The 24,684-nt window shown below is 43.0% G+C and overlaps 1 protein-coding gene across 6 annotated transcripts in view; it reads right to left on the bottom strand.

The window, feature by feature from the left end:
- MRTFB (myocardin related transcription factor B) overlaps positions 1 to 24,684 on the bottom strand; it is a 198,998-nt gene that overhangs the window by 151,008 nt on the left and 23,306 nt on the right. Inside the window, exon 1 of one of the 6 annotated variants that reach the window (XM_062180753.1) lies at positions 380 to 464. The exons of the other annotated variants lie outside the window; for them this stretch is intronic. The gene's annotated coding sequence lies outside the window, so the exon portion shown is untranslated. Of the gene's footprint in view, positions 1 to 379; positions 465 to 24,684 lie in introns of those variants that run through there. 6 annotated transcript variants of the gene reach the window in all.

Below are 24,684 nucleotides of genomic sequence, written 5' to 3'. Positions count from 1 at the left end.
AGCTGCTCAGCCCATGATCGTTCCCTAAACCAAGCACATGCCCGTGTCACCCAACTTCACGCTCCACCTGCGGACCACCACTCCCTAGCTTGCCGGCTCACTTGCTCTAGTCTGAACTGAATCTCGGGTGGGTCTCTCCATCATTGATCCTATCATGTTTTCACTGTCCCCAGCCCCTCCCTTCATGGTTGCTCACTTACCCCCATTACTTCTTGGTACCTGCCTGGCAGAACCTCAGCTCTGATCAAGTGCCATTCGGTCCCTACTCTACATCTGCCCCCAGCCAGGGAAAACTGGATGGGGGGTGGGGGCCCTACAGGAGAGGAGAGGGAGGGCATTCAGTACAGGTGTGCCTTAGCAGCTGAGAACATTCACTCACACTTAAAGGAGGTTCAGCTGAGTACGCAGGCGCACATCCAGGTACTGGCAGAAGCCGGTGGCTGGTCTGTTCCAACGGCTTCCATGAGAAGCAAAGTCATCACGGGAGCAGAGATGAGGAAAGTGGCATCAGGACAGTTGACTGAGACAAAGCTGCAAACAGAAGCAGGATGGACGTGGTATCTCTCTGTAGCACTGAGGCCTCTCCCACTCTTAACTTGCCTCTCCATCCATGCAGAACCTGGCAGAGGGTGGTAGAGGGGACACAGCCACTTCAGCAATACCCAACTCTTTGTTTGCCCAAGCAGATCCCTTAAGCCATGCTCTGTTGAACAAATCCAGAAAGTTGCTAGAGTCCAAGTGCACATTAATGAACTTAAAACTGGATTTTTGATGTTTCTCAGTACATCCTTTACTCATGCCATTGTTCACAGCAAGTGGGGATTTTCTACTTCCTTTAGCTCCTAGCACAATCCCGCATCACTCTGAGCTGATGAACTTGGCTTCTATTTTACTGAGGGCAAAGGTCACTCAGTGATGAGTTCCTTAAAACCTCCTTTCTCGATGACTCAAAATCTGGGCTTCCTTCTCTCCTGACTCCCAAATGTGGTTTCCCTGGTCTCAAGGTTACCCCACCTCTTCCACTCCTATCCTCAATCTTTACTCAGTTATCCTACTTCTCTTGCCTCTTGGTTTCTTTAACTTACAGCCTACAAAGGGAAAAAAATATTTAGGGGAAACAAGATTTATCAGTTAAAAAAAGCAGAAAACAAAGAATGCTTACAGAAGTAGTGATAAAACACCTCATTACACTGTAGGCTGGGAGCAAAGTGAGAGAAAACAAAGTCGGATGGACAGATTACAGAGGACCTTAACACCCACAGTGGGCTGGTGATTGCCAAGCAAGAAAATGCTCCCAATGGAAGTGTTTCAAGCGTAAGACTCACCGGGGATGGGATGGGGCAGGAAGAGTCACACTGGGAACAGGGACATGCTGGGGGATGGGGCAAAGGAAAGGCAGAAATAACCAAGAGGACAAGGTACTCATCCCAGCGCACATGAGAGCATGGTTAGCTGTGGGAAAGCAAAAAGGAAGAAACGGAACAGAAGCCAGGAGTCTGGTGACCGACAGCATACTCCAGACACATCAAGCTCAAACTCCAGGAGAGGGCGGTGTAACCACCGAAAGGTAGGAAGTGTGGTGCTGCACTGCTGAACTTTTTGAGGCTAGATGGGACCAAGATCACTGACATGAAGGGATTCCACCCCTCCACCCTTCCCCTACCCCACCTATAAATGAGGGAACAGAGCTCCAAAGTGAAGCGATTTGCCCAAAGTTACAAAGCCAGCAGCTGGCAGTGCTGGGACTAGACTCCCTGCCTTACACCCCTTCAGAACCCAGTCTCAGCTTTCCATTTTTCCACTTGGACCCTCAGCCGCCCGGCTTCCGCTGACAGAAATGACACTATGCAAGCAGCCACCTGGCTTTGGCCCGTGCACATATCCTGTCCAGGAGGGCTAGCTCTCGGCCAGCAGGGCTTCAAAGCCGCTGGCCTGGCTTGAGCCCAGGACCTTCCTGAAGATAAGTCTGCCCTGCCCTTTCATGGTGACCCCAGCGCAGGCTTTGATACTTCTCCAGACTCTGTTTTGAAGTTTTTATTATATCTCAAGGCAGTAGAGAAACAAGATACAAGCCCTACCCAAAGGATCATTAAAATGACTTTGAGATTAAAGGGCAAATCACATTGACCCTATTGTTTCCTTCTTCCCTTCCTATCCCAACTCAGTAACAGAATTTAAGATGCTGTTTGGCTCATCTGTGATGAAAATCTTGAGCTGTGTCCCCTGGCAAGACTGGACTATGTGTTTGGTGTCCTTAATAGTACTCAGAAGATAATAGAAAGCAGTCTACCATTTCCAGCAGGCCTTTCACCTTTTCCCCAGGCAACATCCACTGGTGAAGTATGAATTTCTAGGAAATGTCCTAGTGAATTTAGAGCCTTGACACAAGTTTACCGGAATAGCTTTGTGTTCTTGTGGAAGCTAAGCATGACTGTTTACACTAAGTAGGAACGCACAACTTGGCAATCTCTCTTTTTAATAAGGTACTTCTGACTTAAAGATAATACTGATTAATTTTATTACGGAAGTGTTTAGCATTATTTACTTCTTTCTAATCCAAAGAATTGATACAATTAGAAAAAAGAAAGAAACTATAAAATAAACCAAATGCTTATATAGGAAAATATGGACAATTATGTTTTGAAGGACAGTTTTCAAAGTATCAGCCTAGCAGAACAATATTGGAATGGCCCCCGATTTGGGTAACAAACCTGATGCCTTGATTTATGTTTTCCTCTTTATTTCCTCATACTCTTCTATTTGAAACTTGATTTTCTTACCACATGTGTTGAGCATCTCAAAAATCTTAAACTAAGTGCATCTGTTTGCTCAGCAGCTTCATGATGCTCTCTCTGGTGACTAAGCGGCAGGTGCTGTTCAGTTTATTTTCACGCACACAAACAGAGCCCTTGACCTCCAAGTGAGGAAAAGCACTGGGCCTGAAGTTTAGGAAGGAAGGAACCGCACAGCAGTTTCCTGCACAACAGCCTGCCTTTTCAGCTTCCTGCATGAAAGGAATTTATTTTTATAGGAACTGCTAAAGAACAATGAAGAAATTTAAGCCTTTAGACAATTAAGGTTCAAGTCCTTTAATCAGCAAACAATTTCTTCCAATAATTTTGATATTTAAATCAAGCCAGGAATAGAAAATGAGGCTAGTAAAATACAATAAAAATGTGGTATGAAGTTTTGTTTTTAAAGATGTATTTTTTTATTTGAAAGTCAGAGTTACACAGAGGAGAGGCAGAGAGAGACTGCCCTCTACCATTCGCTAGTTCACTCCCCAACTGGCCGCAACAGTCGGAGTTATGAGGATCCAAAGCCAGAAGCCCGGAGCTTCCTCCAGGTCTCCCACATGACAGTAGGGGCCCAAGGACTTGGGCCATCTTCTACTGCTTTCCCAGGCCGTAGCAGAGAGCTGGATCAGAAGTGGAGCAGCCGGGACTCGAACCAGTACCCAAATGGGATGCCGACACTGCATGCGGCAGCTTCACCCACTACGCCACAGCGCCAGCCTGGTACAAAGTTTAATTTTCAGAGGATTATAGAAGAGTTCACATTTTCTTCATAAATGATAGACATTAACCTGTGGGCTATAAAATTCCCATATATCAAGCTATTGAATTTAGCAGGAGACATGATAAGGAAAAGGTTGTCTTTATTGGGATGGTTGCTACTATTGTTGTCATGGAATTGTTTTGATTAAAACATAAACACACATAAAGATCATAAATACAGCTTTTCTGACACTGGCTCAAAATTCTCTAGCAACACAATTCACTTTAGCATTTAGAACCATTCTATCAAGGGCTGCTGAATGAACTCGATTGTGTAATGAAATTCAATCTTGAGTTCTCATGGTGTTCTTTTCTGAATGCTGAAACCTCATCTTATTTAAATATTCAAGATTTATGTGTGGTAGAGAACTCTATACAATTCTTTTGTTTAGAAATAGAAACACAGACAGGTAAAACTATAAATAATTGGAAATTTCCTGGATGTTCTTTGCCCTACCCCAGATCTGCAGAATTTAGCAGAGTGGCCAGTAATCTCCAATTCAGAGCTCCCAGAAGCCTGTGACACTGTTCTAAGAGACTGAAGCCAGGGAGAAAGCAATCTGATTCACTGTTAGTTCCACCTTGAGGGCCACAGTCCACCACTGTAGCCAGGACTCACTCAAGTAAGGGAGCCCCTGAAGGGGAAGCAAGGTAGGAATGGAAGGCAGTGGGAGCCAGCATCTCAAACAGTAACTCAGACTTCTGTCCTCAACTGAGAGCATTCACAACACAGGAGCAGTGTCAGACCAAAGGAAAGTGCATCTCCTTGAGTTCGCGGCAATTCTCAACGTGCTCTCTGCCCTCTGCACCTGCCACTGCGAACCGACCTTTCTGCATCCCCTCTGCAGGAGTAACCCACGTGTACTGTATCCATCTTTCCGCAACATTCAGAGTGGACTGCAGGGAGGCGTGTTCACCGGGGCGTGGATTCCCACTTTCTAGCACAGTGGCTGGTTCTTGAACTGTTTGTTGGAAGACTGCTGGAGACCAAAATGAAGTTTGTGCTAGCAGTTCATGCCTCCTCCCTGAGCCGTGCTACCCTCCGACCCTGTGCATAGTGCTCTCATTCCTTGCACTGGATCAGAAATACTGTCAGGAAAGGAGAAGACCCCTCAATCTAAAAGGAAAACGACAGGTCTGCAGGTGATCTCTCCTGGTGGACTCTCAATGACTTAGTTCTGAATGTGAGAGGGACTCCAGGCAGCAACCTCAGAATCACACCACAGCACAACCGCTCCTCTCGCGAGGTGCTAAGTCCACCATGCAGAAAGGTTTTTTCTATTCAGTTTTACATCCGAGTCTTCAGCTCCTTTGGAGTTCTCTATTTGTCTTCTCTGTGCTCTGTCCTCTCTCTGGTACCCTATGCCCTGAGCCCACTGGAAACAGGAAATGGGCCACATAGAAACTATACTACTGAATACTTACATACAAGTCACCCAGGACAGTTTGAGATATAGTTTCTCTATTTCATACTTGTCCAATTTTACTGTGAACTAATTTGGCAAAGATAGAAGCTAAGTATAGGAGCCAGTGTGTGCATCTCAGTTCCTCTACTTCTGATCCAGCTTCCCACTAACGCATCTCTCTTGGAGGCAACAGAATGACCCAAGTGCTGGGATCCCTGCCACAAATGTAGGAGACCTGGATGGAGTTCAGGGCTCCTGGCTTCAGGCTGGCCCAGGCCTGACTGTTTCAAGTATTTGGGGAGAGAATCAGTGGATGGAAGATCTTTCTCTCTCTTGCTCTTGCTCTACCTTTCAAGTAGAAAGTAGATGGAGGGAGGGGGAAGAAGGAAAGAAAAACCCTTAATGCTTCTTAGCCTTACCAGATATTTCTTTGTGGGAAAAGCATCTCCATCCCACCTCCCTGTGTGCTGGAAAATTCACACACATCCTTAAAGTTTCCTCACACATTCCCCAACTCCCTTCTGCAACGCTCTCCTGCACCTGGTACACATCGCTGTTACATCAGCTGTCCTGCGCTACTGCACGATTCTGTTTATTAGAGAAACGGACGTCCTTAAGGCTGAAAACCACTATGATTTGGATACGATTTAAGTGTGTTCCCGAAACGGGTGATGTGTTGCAGGCTTGGTCCCCAGTGTGGTGATGTGAGAGCAGCTAGAACTTTTAAGAATTAGGACCTAGTGGAATGGAATTAGGGCAAAGGGAATTGCTTTGGAAGGGAAGAGATTAATGCTGGTCTTGTGGAGTGAGCCAGTTCCTGCAAAAGTGGGTTGGTATAAAAAGAATGAGCCTGACCCCCTGAATGCTCTGTGGCTCTCAGTACAACCATATGATCTCTCTGGCATGCAGCACCCCCAGTGGAATGCTAGAAACCATGAGGACCTCACCAAAGCTGAGCAGAAGCTGGCACCACACTCTCGGGCCTCCAGGCAAGTGAGCTGAACAAACCTCCTTGCCAGATCCCTTACCTAACACAAGAGCCGTGCCTCTGCATCTGCATACCCTGCCTTCTGGCAGAGTATCTGGCACACAGGAAGTGCACAGTAAATATTTGCTCTTGCACTAGGTGCTGGACTAGCATTGAGAGTGTTAGAGTGCAACATCTATCTTCCAGAGCAGATCAGTATCATGACCTACACCATAACTTTTGATAATTTAAATTTGCTTCCATGGCAACTAGGCAAAATGCTCTTATTATACTGGGGAAGGCAAGCTCTACTGCAAGGTTCAACCCACTGAAATACTTCACAATCATGTGCTTTTGTTCTTGCAATGAAGAGACAGAATGACAGCATTTAACCTCCCCTAACTATCTAAGAACACACCAACTTTACTAATAACAATAAAACTTTTTCAAACATAATAAAACCAGGATTTTCATTAACAAAAGGACAGTATATTATTACCTCAGAAACCTAAAATATCTTATAAGAGAACAATACTTCTAATCAGGCCATAGCTGTATTTCAGACCCTGACAGAGCAAAAGCTAGAAATTGTATTCTTTAAGTAAGTATCATCCTTTCTGACAGCTAGCCTTTTATAAAAAATTTCATCAACAATTCTGTAAGAAAAACATGAGAGGATGACTTCTGGGGGCTAATAAATTAGGTGGGTGGGGTGATGGTAAAATGTGACAACTTCCTAAGGCCTCTACCAACTCCATGATTTTAACACAGAGAAAAGGAAAAATGGGTTCAGTTTTTCATTCTTAATTTTACTGCTCACTCTGAGAATTACTGATTTGCATGATATTTAATCACTGGGCATTAATTAGTTCATTTTAATTTTTTTAAACAAATAGTTTGCCCCTCTGCCCACCCTATCCACTCCTAGTAATCAGACCACTAATAATGTACTGACAGGCAAAATGACAGCACCAGGGGTAGGCTAAGGGCATCCAGCTGGAACTTTTCCAGCACAGCACAAAATGTAGATGTGATCAAACATCCTAACTGGGATGATTGTCCCACAAATGGGACAGCGACCCAATGAAAACAGACTGTGTACCCAAGGCCTGAGCTGAAGAGACCCTAAATGAAAAGATCTCATTTCAAATTTTTACTAAAGCTGTCAACACCTGCAGCACCGGCATCCCATATGGGCACTGGGTTCTAGTCCCGGTTGCTCCTCTTCCAGTCCAGCTCTCTGCTGTGGCCCAGGAGGGCAGTGGAGGATGGCCCAAGTTTTTGGGCCCCTGTACCCCCATGGGAGACCAGGAAGACACACTTGGCTCCGGGCTTTGGACCAGCACAGCGCCAGCCGTGGCGGCCATTTGGGGGGTGAATCAACGGGAAGGAAGACCTTTCTCGCTGTCTCTCTCTCACTAACTCTGTCAAAAAAAAAAAAAAAAGCCTGTCTTTTTCAAATTTCCTCCTGGAAATAATTATATGGAAACACAAACAGTTCCCATTTCTTTATACCAAATGGACGCTTTTGGGTTTACAACGTGAAAGTCCAACAATTAAGCGCGAGGCCTTCCAGGACTACTGACACTCAGAGCCGGGTGTACGGAAGCCTGAGCACAATGCACAGGCCTCAGCTCCTCCACCAGCGCCTGCTGCTGTGGGGGCCCGGCTGCGACACAGATTTCCTGACAGAGGAGACTCACTCCACCACTTTGCTCACTGAAGCTCTACTGGAATTCTAAGAAATGGCAAAAAAAAAAAAAAAAAAAAGCGTGAGAAAATACACTCAGTCCAAACATTCAAACTATGTAGTCCTTTACAGGCCCTTCCTATCTGAGGGCAGTGTTCAGTCTTTCTGGCTAAACTGCGGTTCAGGGCCTCAAACCTTAAACACACTTTTTATACTGGATGCCATGCCAAAACTTGTCATTTGTCTTCTAAAGTTTTTAAATTCTGGCAACAGTGCCCTTTGAAAGAAATTGTCAACCATCAACTAGGTAGAGTATACTTTAATACGTTCATCGTGTCACCATGATTTCCTGATTTTTCTCCCTCAACAGTGGCCAATACAAATCATGGTTTCTTTGCCTCAGCAGCTGGAAGGCAGGCAGGGTTTCTCTCATGGGGTAGTTATTGTTCAGCCGATTGGCTGCAGTCAAGCCTCTGTCTCTATACAGTTCAACAATAAAGACAAGGACAGTAGGGACCCTCTTTCAATATCTCTAATTTCTATTTTGATTTCAATATTTAATTTATTGCAACTTAGCTGGATTGACTTTAAAGACATTAAAAAGTGAATTCTAGTTGTGGTCACTTGGCCAGTGTATGTAATGCAAAAGCATAAGATTCTATTTCTCCAGATTTTAGCAGAGGAAATAGCAATCTGTGGGTGTATCCCATGATGCCGCTCAAGTCCTTAGATATAATAAGCTCCGAGTGTGACGCTATAGAGGGTGTCAATAGCACCAAGGAAATCCCCAAGTTCATTCTTGTAACAGACGTCCGTGGGGGAGAAACTGTAAGAGGTTGGAAAGTGGCAAACGAAATACTCTTGTAAGGATACATCCTATCCCCTAGTCTCTGCACACAGTACATGCAACTCCAGCCTTCCTTTCAACACGATCTCCCTAGCAGCTTTCATCTACGTTTGCTGTGTCTTGGAGTACAGAGAGCACTAAGACCCATTCCCTGATTCTGGGATAAGAAGAAAAGAAACCAGACAATCACATGCTAGTGCCATGGAAGCAGAAGGCATCAGGGCGAGGGGTTCGAATGCAGCCAGGCAAGGGTCAGCAGAGGAAGTCAGTGCTGGAGCTAAGTCTACAAGAATGAAACAGGCAAACCACAGCAAGGTGGGGCATTCAAAAGCAGCTGTCCTGACAGGGAAAAGTACACACACACACTGGGCTGACACAACGTTAACTTCAAGGTGTTAACTTTTGTTCTAGCTTATGATACTTGCTGGACACATGGTTAGGAAGTTTGAGGCCAAACACAACTGAGGAGCCAATCTCATTATCATTCAAGAGCTAACGGTTTTTAATGTAATTATAAATGCTTGGGAACTCAGTTACTTTGTTTAACTAGAAAAAAAAATTGCCTGTTCTTCTAAAAGCAGAGTTAGATTCACTTTAGAAAACATACAATCTCTAACAGCTTCTTACCTGTGTAGGACTCCTATCTCCTTGAGTCTTTGAGATGGGGGAAATGGCTCCCTACCCAAAACAGTACTAAACATTTATTTAGTGATGACTCACACATTTCCTCATTTAATCTGCAAGCAAGGAAAACGACCATGAGCAATACGCCCATTTCACAGATGAAAGACGCAAGGCTAAACCCATGGTTAAGAGTCTGGATTAACAACAATTTTCCGGACTCAAGGGTCTGTGTTCTGGTCCTGGCATTCTCACCTCCCCTTACTGCTATTTTTCTCCTCTACAAAACTAAGGGATTAGAAATTTGTTAATTTTGAGAACAGAGGAGTAACCTGCTGCTTCAATCATCAATTTATTTAAACTACTTGGATTGTCTTCTTTTTTTTAAGGAAAACTAAAATATACAAAATCCTTTGCACTTATGCATGTTTGAAAATAACTCCTCTATTTTTCCTTCTGTTTCTTCCTTACAATTCACCACCAGTCATCTTAATGTCTCTGAGCAAACAGCTGTCACTTATTTTTCAAAATCCCTAAATATAGTACCTTGATTTGGACTGCAGGGGAACTCAGCTCCTAATACAGATACTGAGAAGATTAATTACATTATGCTAGTTTCCCTTTATTTATAAAATAAGCACAGAATTAAGCTTTTGTAATAAGAAAATTGCCTTTTAAAAAATAACTTAGAATTCGTTTTAAAAAAAGGAATAGTTTGTTAGAGAAATACCTGTTACTTAGTGACACATTTTGAGTGAAATATTGACATAAATCTCTAACAATCAGCTGGCATTCCGCCGCTAGATTTTCCTCCTATTCAATGTAATCTTGTCAGCAACACCTGCCAATACTGTTGCAGCTTTAGTTACCATGACTACCACAAACAGTCTTAATGGAAATAAAAAGCAGAGCCGTCCATTAATCCCAAGGGAGCAGTAGCTGCGTGTGGAATCACTCTTGGCACATTCTGAGTTCACAATATAGCAACCAACATGGAGAACTGAAGCCCATGCAAAATAAACTTAAAGAACTAACATTTTGGGTTTGGTCTCTTAGATTTATCCATAGACTTCAACAAAATAAGGTACTCGGACAAAAGCAAAGGGGCCGTGGGATCCCATTCCTCACAAGCCAAGTACACTCTACAGGCCCCCTTGCACCTCTACGTGCCTCTGCTGCAATCTTTATTACACAGAGAAACAAAGGATCCAGACTGTGCATTTTAACTCTTAATTTCTACGTGCAGTAATATCCTCGTATGTCATAAGGAGGAACCAGTTTAAATCAAGACCTTAAAAGAACCATATTTAAAGGCCGGCGCCGTGGCTCACTTGATTCGCCTGTGGCGCTGGCATCCCATATGGACGCGGGTTCGAGTCCCGGTTGCTCCTCATCCAGTCCAGCTCTCTGCTACGGCCTGGAAGAGCAGTGGAGGATGGCCCAAGTTCTTGGGCCCCTGTACCCACATGGGAGACCAGGAAGACACACCTGGCTCCGAGCTTCGGACCAGCGCAGCGCCAGCCGTGGCGGCCATTTGGGGGGTGAATCAACGGAAGGAAGACCTTTCTCTCTGTCTCTCTCTCACTGTCTGTAACTCTGTCAAATAAATTAAAAAAAAAAAAAAAAAAAACATATTTGGGGCTGGCGCTGTCGTACCGGCGTCCCATATGTACCCTGGTTTGAGTCCCCGCTGCTCCACTTCCAATCTAGCTCTCTGCTACAGCCTGGGAAAGCAGTGAAGAATGGCCCAGATCCTTGGGCCCCTGCATCCACGCAGGAGACCCAGAAGAAGCTCCTGGCTCCGGATTGGCCCAGCTCCGACCACTGCGGCCGTCTGGGGAGTGAACCAGCACAGGGTGTGTGTGTGTGTGTGTGTGTGTAACTCTTCCTTTTAAATAAATCTTAAAAAATTAAATAAAAAAAACCTGAATCTGTAGTTTAAAAAACTTCCCTCTGGGGCCGAGGCTGTAGTGCAACAGGTTAAAGCCCCAGCCTGCAATGACAGCATCCCATATGGGCACCAGTTCTAGTTCCGGCTGCTCCACTTCTGACCCAGCTCTCTGCTATGGCCTGGGAAAGCAGCAGAAGATGGCCCAAGTCCTTGGCCCCTACACCCACATGGGAGACCTGGAAGAAGCTCCAGGCTCCTGGCTTTGGATGAGGTCAGCTCTGACCGTTGCGGTCATTTGGGGAGTGAACCAATGGAATGGAAGAACTTTCTCTCTCCCTCTGGTTCTACTTCTCTCTGTAACTCTGTCTTCAAAAACTTCCCTCTGAGCAGCCAGTAGCCTAATGATTAAGATGCTCACAATCCTTCTCAGAATGCTAGCATTCAATGCCTGCCTTCAGCTTTATTTTTTAAGATTTAATTATTTTCTTTGATAGGCAGAGTTAGAGAGAGGCAGAGAGAGATAGAGAGAGAACAAGAGCAAGAGAGAGAGGCCTTCCATCCACTGATTGACCTGATTCACTCCCAAGGTGGCTGCAACCGCTGGAGCTATGCCCATTCAAAGCCAGAAGCTTCTTCTGTGTCTCCCACATGGATGCAGGGGCCCAAGGACTTGGCCCATCCTCCACTGCTTTCCCAGGCCATAGCAGAGAGCTGGATGGGAAGTGGAGCAGCTGGGACTTGAACCGGTGCCCATATGGGATTCCGGCACTGCAGGCGGCGGCTTTACTTGCTACATCATAGTGCTGGCCCCTCCAGCTTCTTGCTATGCAGACCCTGAGAGGTAGCAGTGATGGTTCAAATAACTGGGTTTGGGGTCAGCATTGTAGCTTTGTGGATTAAGCCTGTGACACTGGCATCCCATCTGGGTGCTGGTTAGCGCCCCAGCTATTCCACTTTCAATCCAGCTTCCTACTAATGCACCTAGGAAGGCAGCAGAAAATGGAGGCAAGTGCTTAGGCCCTTGTCACCCACATGGGAAACCTAGATGGAGTTCTAGGCTCCTGGCCTGACCCTGGCTGTTCTGGGCACTTGGGGTGTACACCAACAGATGGAAGATCTCTCTTTAACTCTTTCAAATAATAATCTTTAAAAAAAATAAAATAAGTTGGTTCACGTCACCCATGTGAGATACCTGGACTGAGTTCCCAGCTTCAGCCTATCCCAGCTATCAAGGGCATGTGGGAAGTGAGCCAGTGGATGGGATTCCCCCTCTCTGACTCTCTATATCTTTATTATTAAATAAAAAAAATTTTAAAAAATAAAAATTTTCCCTCAAAGAAAATTCCAAGTTCAGATGGCTTCACTGATCAATACTAACAAAAATTTAAGGTTTAAAAAAATACCAATTATATCCAAATTCTTTCAGAAGATTTAACAGAAATACTTCCCAGCTTATTCTAGGACAGCAGCATTAACCTGACACCAGAACCAAAAATGCTATTATGTCCCTCATACGCAAATATATAAAAATTCTATACCAAATTTTACAAATTAAATCCAACAACATATAAAAAAAGGGTAATACATCAGGATCCAAAGGGTTTAACCCAGGAATATAAGCCTGGTTTATCATTCACTACACATGTAATTAGACTTATCAAGAAACTAAGAAATAAAAACCATGTGATCATCTTAATAGATGCAGAAGACTAACAAAATCCAAGATTCATTCCTGATTAAAACAACTCTTAGCGCACTAGAAACAGCAAAGAGCACCCATAACCTGATTAAGGAAATCCACAAAAATCTGTAGCATCACAGTAACAACAGATTGAATACGTTCCCTTTTGTGTGAGGAGCAAGATCACGATTCTACTCTCACCATATCCAATATCATATTACTGATTTTGTTTAGTTCAATCAGGCAAGAAAAGGAAATAGCAGGCATTCAGATTACAAATATAATAATAATAATAATAATGAAATGATTTTAAAATGACATCATTATATAGGAAATCTAATGAAATGTAGCAAAAAACACTGCTAGTCAGTTTAGCAAAATTGCAGAATACAAGATATATAGGCAAATGTATTTCTATGCTGGCAGAGAATAACTTCATATTAAAATTTTAATACTATTTACAACACCAAAATATTAAATACTTAGGACACATATGAAATGATGTGTAAGACTGCTGAAAGGGGATCAAAGATGGCAGATTAGGGAGCAGCACACTGCCCTGGGCTAGGGATAAACAGTGAGGAGAAAAGTGTAGGAGGCATACTCTCAGGAGAGAATTGGAGAGAAAACCACCCAGCAAGCCACACAGGAAGAGGTGAAACTGCGTGAACCCACAATCTGGCTGAGAGGGTGGGTGCCATTTTGCAAAAGGACAACTACAGAAGCCTGCAGATGTGCACAAAACAGCTCACTGGGACGGGGCACCTGAGCACAGGGCTGGCAGCAGCGGCGGCCAGGCAACTGGCCAGTGGCTTAGCCTAGTGTGCACGTGTAATCCAGAGCTTCAAGCAGAGGGAATGGCCTGCATCCCCCACTGACTCAGAGCTTGACTGGGAGGTAGCTAGGCCCCTGCAAGACAGAGGGGTGCCTGCGCCAGCAGCATCCTCTGGACTTGCTGACTGTGGGGGGCTTGTGTGCTGAGACTTTGGGGACTCAGGGTCCACATGAGAAGATGTAGGGTAGAGCTGGGTATTGAGTTCTACCATGCCCAACTTGGGTGCTACCCTGGAAACTCGCCCCACCCTAGAGCACTGACCAGAGCCCCCCAGCCACACCCACCACACACCTCCTGATATTCACTGAAAGTGCAGACATTCTACAGAAGCACAGCCCCAAAGATAAAACCTTTCATAAGAAAAAATTAAAAACCAACTCCACAAATGCAAAAAAATAAGAGTTGAAATTCAAGAAACAAGAATAAGGAAGTCACCATGACCCCCCCTAGAGGAACACAACAACATTTCAATATCAGAATGTGAAAATGAAATGATCGAGGAAATGTCAGAAATGGAATTTAGAAAATTATCTCAGGATTACTAAAAAAAAAAAAAAATAAGAAGCAAACCCACGAACTAAAGAAAACCATACATGATATGAACAAAAATTTTTCCCGAAGTAGAGAATTTATAGAGAAATCAAAACAAAATATTAGAAATGAAGAATTCAATAGATCAAATAAAAACTGTGGCGGAAAGCCTTAACAGCAGACTTGATGAGGCAAAAGAAAGAATATCCAAACTAGAAGACAAATCTTTGGAAATCTTACAGTAGGACAGAAAAAAAAAAAAAAAGAAGAAGAAGAAGAGGAGGAGGAGGAGGAGGAAGAATAAGAAGAAAATAGAAAACTTAAAACCAGTGTTGGAGATCTATGGGATACAATCAAATGACCCAATATTTGGGTCTTAGGAGTACCTGGAGTGGAAAGAGAGAAGGGAATAGAAAGCCCATTTTGTGAAATAATTACAGAAAACTTCCCCAATTTGCAGAAAGAAAAAGATGTTCAAGTAGAGGTAGCACACAGAACTCCTAACAGACATGAGTAGAAAAGATCTTCAAACTTTCCACGGTAAAACATAAAGATTCTAAAATGTGCATGAGAGAATTGCCAGATTACTTTTCAGAGGATCTCCAATTAAACTCACAGCTGACTTCTCATCAGAAAGCCTAATGGCGGCCAGCTCAATAGGCTAATCCTCTGCCTGTGGCGTTGGCACCCCGGGTTCTAGTCTCGGTCAGGGCGCCAGATTCTGTCCCGGTTGCCCCTCTTCCAGTCCAGCTCTCTGCGGTGGCCCAGGAGGGCAATGGAGGATGGTCCAAGTCCTTGGGAGACCAGGAGAGGCACCTGGCTCCTGGCTTCGGATCAGCATGGTGCACCAGCCACAGTGTGCCATCCACGGCGGCCATTGAGGGGTGAATCAACAGAAAAGGAAGACCTTTCTCTCTGTCTCTCTCTCACTGTCCACTCTGCCTGTCAAAAAAAAAAAAAAAAAAAAAAAAAAAAAGCCTAATGGCTAAAAGGCAATGATGTGATATAGTCCAAGTTGAAAAGGAAAAATTGTCAACCCAGAATACTATACCTTGCAAAGCTTGCATTTATGAATGAAGGTGAAATAAAGACCTTCCGTAATATACAAAAATTCAAAGAATTTGTTGACATTTGTCCAGCCTTACAAAAGATGCTTAAGGATGTGCTACACACAGAAACACAGAAAGACAGACATCATTATCATTATCAAAGAATGAGAAGGTAGCAAATTCCCCAGTAGAAGTCCAAAAGAAATCCAAAGTAAACAATAGGATTATTTTTGGGAAAATGGCAGGGCCAAGTCGTTACCTTTCAATAGTCACCTTGAACATAAACAGCTTCATTTCTCCAGTTAAAAGATATAGACTAGCTGAATAGATTAAACAAGGCCCACCTATTTGCTGCTTACAAGAAACACATCTCACCATCAAAGTTACACATAGACTAAAAGTGAAAAGATGGAAAAAGGTAGTCTATGATAACAGAAATCAAAAAACAGCTGGTGTAGCCATCCTAATATCAGACAAAACAAACCTTAACATAAAAACTATTAGTAGAGATGAAGAAGGGCACTATGTAATGATTAAGGGATCAATCCAACAAGAAGATGTGACTATAATAAATTTATATGCATCCAATTACAGGACGCCTGGCTATTTAAAAGAAATGTTGGGGCCAGCAGTGTGGCATAGTGGATAAAGTCACTGCCTGCAGTGCCAGCATCCCATATAGGTGCCAGTTCGAGTCCCAGCTGCTCCACTTCTGATCCAGCTCTCTGATATGGCCTGGAAAAGCTGTAAAAGATAGTCCAAGTCCTGCACCCATGTGGGAGACCTGGAAGAAGTTTCCGACTCCTGGCTTCAGATGGCTGCAGCTCTGGCTGTTGCAGCCAATTGAGGAGTGAATCAGCAGATAGAAAACCTCTCTCTCTCTCTCTCTCTCTCTGCCTCTCCTTCTCTATGTAATTCTTTCAAATAAATAAATAAATCTTTAAAAATATATATGAAACTTGTGTAACTTAAATAAAATTTTTTAAAAATGACTGATGAGATAAACTGAAGAAATCCTAATTATATGGAGAGAAATAACATATTCGTGGGTTGAAATACTCAATATTGCTAAGAAGTCAGTTGTTTCGGGGCTGGCACTGTGGCATAGAGGGTAAAGCTGCCACCTGCAGTGCTGGCATCCCATACAGGCGCTGGTTCGAGTCCCAGCTGCTCCACTCTAATCCGGCTCTCTGCTATGGCCTGGGAAAGCAGTGGAAGATGGCCCAAGACCTGGGCCCCTACACCTGCATGGGAGACCCAGCAGCAGATCCTGGCTCCTAACTTCGCATTGGCACAGTTCCAGCTATTGCGGCCAACTGGGAGTGAACCGGCAGACAGAAGACCTTTCTCTCTCCGTGTGACTCCAACTTTCAAATAAATAAATAAATCTTCAAAAAAAAAAAAAGTCAGTTATTTCAAAAATGATCTACATTAAGTTATCAAGAGGTTAAGCCTCTGCTTGCGCCAGCATCCCATATGAGCACCAGTTAGTGTCCTGGCTGCTTCTCTTCCAATCCAGCTCTCTGCTTATGGCCTGGGAAATGCTTGGGCCACTGCATCCACTTGGGAGACCCAGAAGAATCCTGGCTCCTAGCTTTGGATCGGCTCAGCTCCAGCAATTGTGGTCATTTGGGGAGTGAACCTGCAGATGGAAGGCCTCTCTCTCTCTGTCTATAACTCTGCCTTTCAAATAAATAAATAAATAATTTTTTAAAAAAAAATTATCTATAGATTCAATATATCAAAATTCCAGAAGGCTATTTTGTATCACTTGATAAGCTGACTCTCAACTTCAAATGGAGATGCAAAGGATCTTGAATAGCCTAAACTACTCTGTAACAGAATGTTGGAAGACACTATTGGATTCTAAGACTGACTATAAACCTACAGTAATTAAGACAATGTGGTACTGGGATAAAGGCAAAAAAACAGATCAATGGACCAAAACAGAGGCCTAAAACAGACCCACATATATGGACAACTGATTTTTTTTTTTTTTTTTTTTTTGACAGGCAGAGTGGATAGTGAGAGAGAGAGACAGAGAGAAAGGTCTTCCTTTTTGCCGTTGGTTCACCCTCCAATGGCTGCTGCGGCCGGCTCATCGCGCTGATCCGAAGCCAGGAGCCAGGTGCTTCTCCTGGTCTCCCATGGGGTGCAGGGCCCAAGCACTTGGGCCATCCTCCACTGCCTTCCCGGGCCATAGCAGAGAGTTGGCCTGGAAGAGGGGCAACCGGGATAGAATCCGGCGCCCCAACCGGGACTAGAACCCGGTGTGCCGGTGCCGCAAGGTGGAGGATTAGCCTGTTAAGCCACAGCGTTGGCCATGGACAACTGATTTTTAACAAGAGTGGAAAGTCAATTTAGTGGAGGGACTAGTCATTTCAACAAATGGTGCTGGAACAACTAAATATTCATATGCAAAAATTAACTCAAAATGTGTTAATATACCTAAACATAAAGCATGAAACCATAAAAATTCTATAAGAAAATGTAAGGAACAACCTCTGTAACCCTGGTTTAGGTAAAGAGTTCTTAGATGTGATGCCTAAAGCACAATGCATAAAAGAACAAAATGAACTTCCTCACATGAAGAATTTCTGCTCTTTGAAAGACACTGTTAGAAGAATAAAGAAATGAAGATGAATCACAGACTGGGCTAAAAGACTGAAAAAGAATCTGTACTCGGGATATATAAAGAACTCCTAGAAGTCAGTAAGATAGCAACCCAAGAAACAAATGGATTAAAGATTTGACACTTTACCAAGGAATGGCAAATACAGACATAAAAATTTGCTCAATACTATTAGTCACTATGAAAATGCAAATTAAAACCACAATGAGATCCTACCACCCATCTATTAGAATGGCTTAAAAAGAATGACCACACCCAGTGTTGACAAACACATGGAGACACTGGAAATTCTCATGCACTACTGGTGGGAATGTAAAGGGAAACAACTTGGAAGGCAGTCTGGAACCTTCAAAAAATTAAACATACATATGATCAAGTCATCCCACTTTCATTCACCTAGAGAAAGGAAACTATATGTCTATACAAAGACTTGTTGTATTCATAATAATCCCAAACAAAAACATTCAAATGAGCATCAATGGTGAATAAAGATACAAACACACAACCATACAGTGGAACGGGAATAAACTATTGATGCACTCTACAATATAGATAAATCTCAAATTAATTATGCTAAGTGAAAGAAGCCAAACACAAAAGAGTACGTTTATGAGTCTACCACCCTAAATAGGCATGCTCATCTATAGCAACAGAAACCAAATCAGCAATTGCCTGCAGACAGAGGCAGAGGAGCAAGAGAGTATGATTACAAAGTGGTACAAAAAATTTGGAGTGGTGATGAATATGTTCATTACCCTCATTGCTGTGATGGTTTCATGAGTGCTTGTATGGGTCAGAACTAATTACACTTTAAATATGCAGCCAAAGGCCCATCAATTACAACTACTAAGGGTGTTTTTTTAAAAAGAGCTGCCTAGAGTTCGACACTGCGGCTTAACGGGTTAAAGCCGCAGCCCACAGCAATGGCATCCCATATGGGTGGGCGCTGGTTCAAGTCCTGGCTGCTCCACTTTTGATTCAGCTCCCTGCTAATGTACCTAGGAAAGAAGTAGAAGATGGCCAAGTGCTTGGGCCCTGCACCCACATAGGAGATGCAGATGAAGCTCCTGGCTCCTAGATCTGGATTGGCCCAGCTCTGGCTATTGCAGCCACTTGGGGAGTGATCCAGCAGATGGAAGATCGCTCTCTCTCTCCCTCTCTCTCTCTGGAACTCTACCTTTCAAATAAATAAATCCTTAAAAAAAAAAAAGCTGCCTAAATTGTATAGTGTCCAGTTTAAATTGTCCCCTGTTTAGCAGCATACTGAAAGTCTTTTACCATAGCAAAGCAATTGATGTAACTGCTTCAAGTACACCTTTTCCTTTGACCTTTACTCTATATAAACACAACTGTAAAAGTAAATTACTATTGGATGGGAAAGTGATCAAACTGGTCTCCCTGGATTGCACAGGAGTCTGTTTATGGGCTTTCAACAAAGCTTGAACATTTAAACGACCAATACTGAATGCTCGGTCACTTAACATGGAAAACACTATACCACAGCTTCCGGAAAGCAACTCCTCAATTCAGACAAACATTTACTGCAAATGTACTCTGTCTGGCACTGTTCTAAGAGCTGAATTTCATGCAGAATGGCCAATAGTACCAAATTACAAAACCACTCTGCAACTTTTCTTGGAATACTTTGTAAGGTTTTAGTCATGGCACTAAAATAATACAACTAAAGAATGTCAGTAGAAATAGGCTGCAAACAGACTAGCCCAGCGATCCTTCTAATACAAAGCTGAAATCACACACACAAATGGTAGGATGATTAGAGTTGTGCCCCCAACAACTTAGACTGCTTGAATGAAAAAGTTATCTCTTGAAGCCTGAGTGAGTTCAGGACAAAGATAAATCCGTACTTACAAACACAGCAGGAACAGAGCTTGTCAGCTCCAGGAGATCCTTCTGGCTTAGAAATACAGAAAGATGTGAAAAGCTTAGGTAGACAAACACAAAATGATTCTAAAAATAGCAACAAGGCTGGTACTGAGGACAAACACCACCCTGCACCACAGCATACTCTTCACTGTTAAGTTCAGAGAGAATTCTGTTGAATTGAATCAAGATCTAGAAGTTACATCTTGGAACTGGCACTGTGGCAAAGCGAGTAAAGCCACCACCTGGGGTGCCAGCATCCTATATGGAGAGAGTTCGAGTCCCTGCTGTTCCACTTCCGATCCAGCTCTCTGCTAATGCGCCTGGGAAAGCAGGAGAAGATGGCCCAAATGCTTGTGGGAGACCTGGAAGACCCTGGCTCCTGACTCTGGATAGGTCATTTGGAGAGTGAACCAATGGATGGAAGATCTATCTCTCTCTCTCTCTCTCTCTCTCTCTGCCTTTCAAATAAATAAGTAAATCTTTAAAAAAAAAAAAAAAAGGTTATATCTTTGTTTACTCATCACAAATAAAACGCAGAGGTCCATATCTCTTGCCACAATTTACAGCGTACTTCACAGTTCACAAAGGGCATCCATCTGAAAACCTCCCTCATGTTTTCCCCTGCAGTGATACTTCTCTTTGAGGTTTTCTTCCTAAACCATAACATCAATACAACTGCACTGTGACAGATAACTGTTGATCACATGAGCTTCAGATTGTCTTAGAAACAGCTCTTCTTTTTCAGTGTTTTAGGATGCCTCTGAACTGTAATGTTTTGTGTTCTCAAAGGAACAATTTTCCTAAACAGTAAGCTTTTAGTGAATTTTGACTGACATAATGATTCCCTTTCACATGTTCAGAGCATATTGTACTCAAATTTATATCCACATTAAATACCACCAATCTTCCAAGTGCTTAGCAACCACGGCATTCCAGACCACACGTTCTGTGAGCATAGTTTGTAAATGGTCTCAATCCTATCGAGAAGCAATAACCATAAAAATAAAAGGAAAAACCAACCATGGTATTCATTTTGTTTTTTAAATTTTTAAAAATTAAAATGGCAGTTTTACGTTATTAAATGTTTTTAAAATCAGTATTAGTTAATGGAAACAACTTGACCAAAAACCTCACAGAATTCTGAGACCCATTAAAGAAAAGTTTAATGAGCAAAAAAAAAAAATGAAAACGGCTTTGGTTTAGGTAAAATGGTAAGAAAAGGATCCAAAAAGAAGAGATATTTCATTATAAATAGTTAAAAATTGTAGAAGTTTCCCATTTCACCTTCAATATGAGTACTGACTTTAAGTAACAGTGAAATGACACCTGCCACAGTTTGAGTTCCATTCAAGGTCAGAACCAATTTGTGGTTCTTTCTGACACTTCCAACATCAATTACTGCCCCACTATTACATTTCCTCTTGAAGGAAAACATTGCTCTGTAGCCTAACATCTAATGGCAATTTATAACATAGCTGGCACTGTGCTAAGCACATCACATGCAGCACTTCCACTCATCCTCACAAACCCATAAACCCACATCGGAGCATTCTGCAAGCAGGTGGAGAGTTAATGATCCTAGTAACCAGCCTGAGGTCACAAGCCGTTTCCCATGCTAAAAGCAAAAAGGAACATCCTGAACCCTTTGGGAGGGCGTCTCCTAAATCAGGCCCCAAACTGGACCACACCTACCTGAGAATGCAGTCATCTCATTATGAGCACCTGGTGTCTAATTACTCTCAGTGTGTTATTGTTGTCTAATTCACTCTGGCTGTATGCCTTTCACAAGGAAGAGCTGCAATGCAGCAGCAGGACTGGGTTATACACTTCATTTTCCAGGCACTGGCTTCAGGTAGACTTAATTACCACACTCTTGCAAACTCAGGCAAGGTCTCTTCACTAAGATGACAAGACTGTTACACACCTATTGAGTGACCTTCTCATTTAATGCTCTTAATTACACTTGACTGTATCTAAAATGGCTTTAAATATTTAAAACAATTTGTATTTTAAATGGTACCGATATTTATAACATAAGCATATACTTGGTGTAAAATTGTAACTAACAGGAAATATAAATAAGTGATTCAGTCTTCATTCCCCCAAAAAGATTCTACATTTTGTTAATGCCAGCCTGGATCAATGGTTTTTCAACACTCCTGTAGCCCAGTCTTCCACTGCTCTTTTAACCATTTAATACACTGGGGTTTCACAGATAACATATCCACAAAAGAAGTTTACAAGCCACAAAATCCACCCCCTTCTTTTAAAATTCCTGTACATTACTTTGCTATCTTTGAGAGGTGGAACAAAACTTCTATTCAGACTTGGGTAACAGTAGAGCAAGAACTAGCAGCAGAGCTTCTGCATTCTCACTGTCCATTAAGAAGGACTATTTAAGATCTATCAGCTACTTACACTATAGAAACTACAGTTGAGACATATTAGAAGTGTCCACATGGGGGTGGTGGGTGCTGCCTCCCAACACGGGGGATACCTGCCATCTCATACTGAGTCCATCTCCACTTCCCACCCAGCTCACTGCTAATGCGCACTCTGGAAGGCAGCAGGTGATGGCTCAAGTACTTGGGTCCCTGTTCCCCATGCAGGAGACCCAGCTGGAGTTCCAGGTTCCTGCATTTGGTCTGACCCAAACCTTCAGCCGCTCAGGCATTTGGGAGTGAACTAGCAGATGAAGATCCCTCTGTCTTCCAAATAGAGCAAAAACCAAATAAACAAAAATTTATAAATACAGAAGACACATGAAGGAATGTGAAAGTTCATGGAACATGGAATTAAACAATCTATTTTGATGCAAATTTTGAAACTCATGCATAATTTTTTCGAAACACATATTTCCATGAACTTTCTGAAATCCCTAATACATATGAATCTCAATTTTGCATCTAAAAAAACTTAGTTTTTAACTGTCCACAAATTTTTTGTTTGAAGTATCTTCATGTAATTTAGAATCACTTATCAGATTCCTTAGCTAGGCGACACACACTAAATCCTACAGACACTTAAATAAAAGTGCATTTCAATTGTTTTACATATTCATTCTCAAAATACTCCCTTAATTAGAATCTAGGACAAGAGTATTCAGTCTACAAATGTAACTCAACTGTACTTATACCTTAAAAAAAAAAAAAAAAAACTCTCCCAAATGTGAACATAGGAACATATTACTTTTATAAAACTATGTTTTTCTAATATTTAAGTAACACAATTATGGCACATTTAACCTGCTAATGGCTTGGTGGCTTGGTTTTCCTGACAACAGAGTTGGATGCACACTCACCTCAAAACTGAAGGGTAAAAAACCCAAAGCCATATTCCATCTCTAGACTAAGGTTCCAATAGTCATTAAGAGACAGGCATCAGGAGCCGATTTCAAGATGCCAAGATCTGCAATCTGCAATTCATTTTATTTTTAAATAAAAGATGAAACTAAGTTAACATCTGCTACGCAGAAAAAAAGAAACTGAAGTCTTGATGTTGAATTCTCAGTTTCAAGGTGAACTTCCAGTCCTCTCCACTCACAAGCAGGACCTGATTTATTAAGTTCCTTGCTTTGTATCTCCAGAGTTGATCAAGGCACATTTTCTTAGTACAATCTGTATTGTTCCAAGTGTTTTTATAAACATCTCTTCTGAGCGTTTACAGGAGTGATCTAAAATCATATCCACGGTTTCGTCCTATGAGTCAGTTATTCTTAAAAGGAAATAGAACCTGTCTTTATCACCTTTATTTTCCTATGTATCACATTTAATTCTAGTCTGTCACAAAAATTGAGAAAAACATAAACCATATGAAGGACTGTCAGCATATAGTTTCTAGCATTAAATACTAGGCGGGGGGTGGGGGGGGTGGGGGCAGAGGATAGACACAATTTCATTACCTCGACATGAAAATAACACATTTATACAATACTGAATTTTTTTTTTTTTTGACAGGCAGAGTAGACAGTAAGAGAGAGACAGAGAGAAAGGTCTTCCTTTTTCTGTTGGTTCACCCCGCAACGGCTGCTGCGGCCGGCACACCGCGCTGATCCAAAGCCAGGAGCCAGGTGCTTCTCCTGGTCTCCCATGGGGTGCAGGGCCCAAGGACCTGGGCCATCCTCCACTGCACTCCCAGACCACAACAGAGAGCTGGACTGGAAGAGGAGCAACCGGGATAGAATCCAGCACCCCGACCGGGACTAGAACCTGGTGTGCCGGCGCCACAAGGCGGAGAATTAGCCTATTGAGCTGCGGCACCGGCCAATACTGAATATTTAAAATGTCCCTAAGCCAGTAACTCTCAAGGTCTATCAACCATTGAGTCCTACACTCATGACTTTAAAAAAAAAAAAAAAAAGGTTTGTTTATCTGAAAGTCAGAGTTAGAGACAGAGATCCTCCATCTGCTGGTTCACTCCTCAGATGGCCGCAATGGCCAGCACTGGGCGAGTCTGAAGCCAGGAACCAGGAGCTTCACCAGGGGTTTCCCACATGGGCAGCAGAGATCCCAAGCTCTTGGACTATCTTTCACTGCTTTTCCCAGGCCATTAGCTGGGAGTTGGGTCAGAAGTAGAGCAGCTGGGACAGGAACCAGTGCCACAGGTGGCCACACTGCCCACTGCAGTAACGCTGGTCCCCACGCTTGACTTCTGAATCTGTATTCCCTATACTCACCTGAGAGCCAAACGATCTGACCAACTGTCTGCTCGGCACAGTCACCTGCACTCATCTACTCACACGTACTGACTGAATACCTACCATGTGCCAAGTGTAGTATGCTAGGCTCTGCAAGTCACAGCAGAGGCAGCCCCTGTCCTTGTGGGACTTCTAGTAGGGAAGGAAATCAAGTCAAACCAGATCATTACAAAATATACAGCATAGGATTCTGAGTCTTCAGACTAAACTGTCCTCAAACTGTATACAGTTACTCCCCGCCTGCTCACCCCTCAACCTTGTTCTGCGGCAGAACTGGCATCATCACGGGCTACCAAATCACATACTTGGGAATCACTCTTGATCTCTCCCTTCCCCCCACCCTCCGCCAATGCCAAGACTTTCTCAACTGCCAGGTTTGGCAGTATTTCCAGAGTGG

This window comes from Lepus europaeus, chromosome 21, assembly GCF_033115175.1.
Source record: "Lepus europaeus isolate LE1 chromosome 21, mLepTim1.pri, whole genome shotgun sequence".
Lineage (NCBI taxonomy): Eukaryota > Metazoa > Chordata > Mammalia > Lagomorpha > Leporidae > Lepus > Lepus europaeus.
Note: the sequence above shows the minus strand (reverse complement) of the source record. Positions and strands in the feature narration are given on the sequence as shown.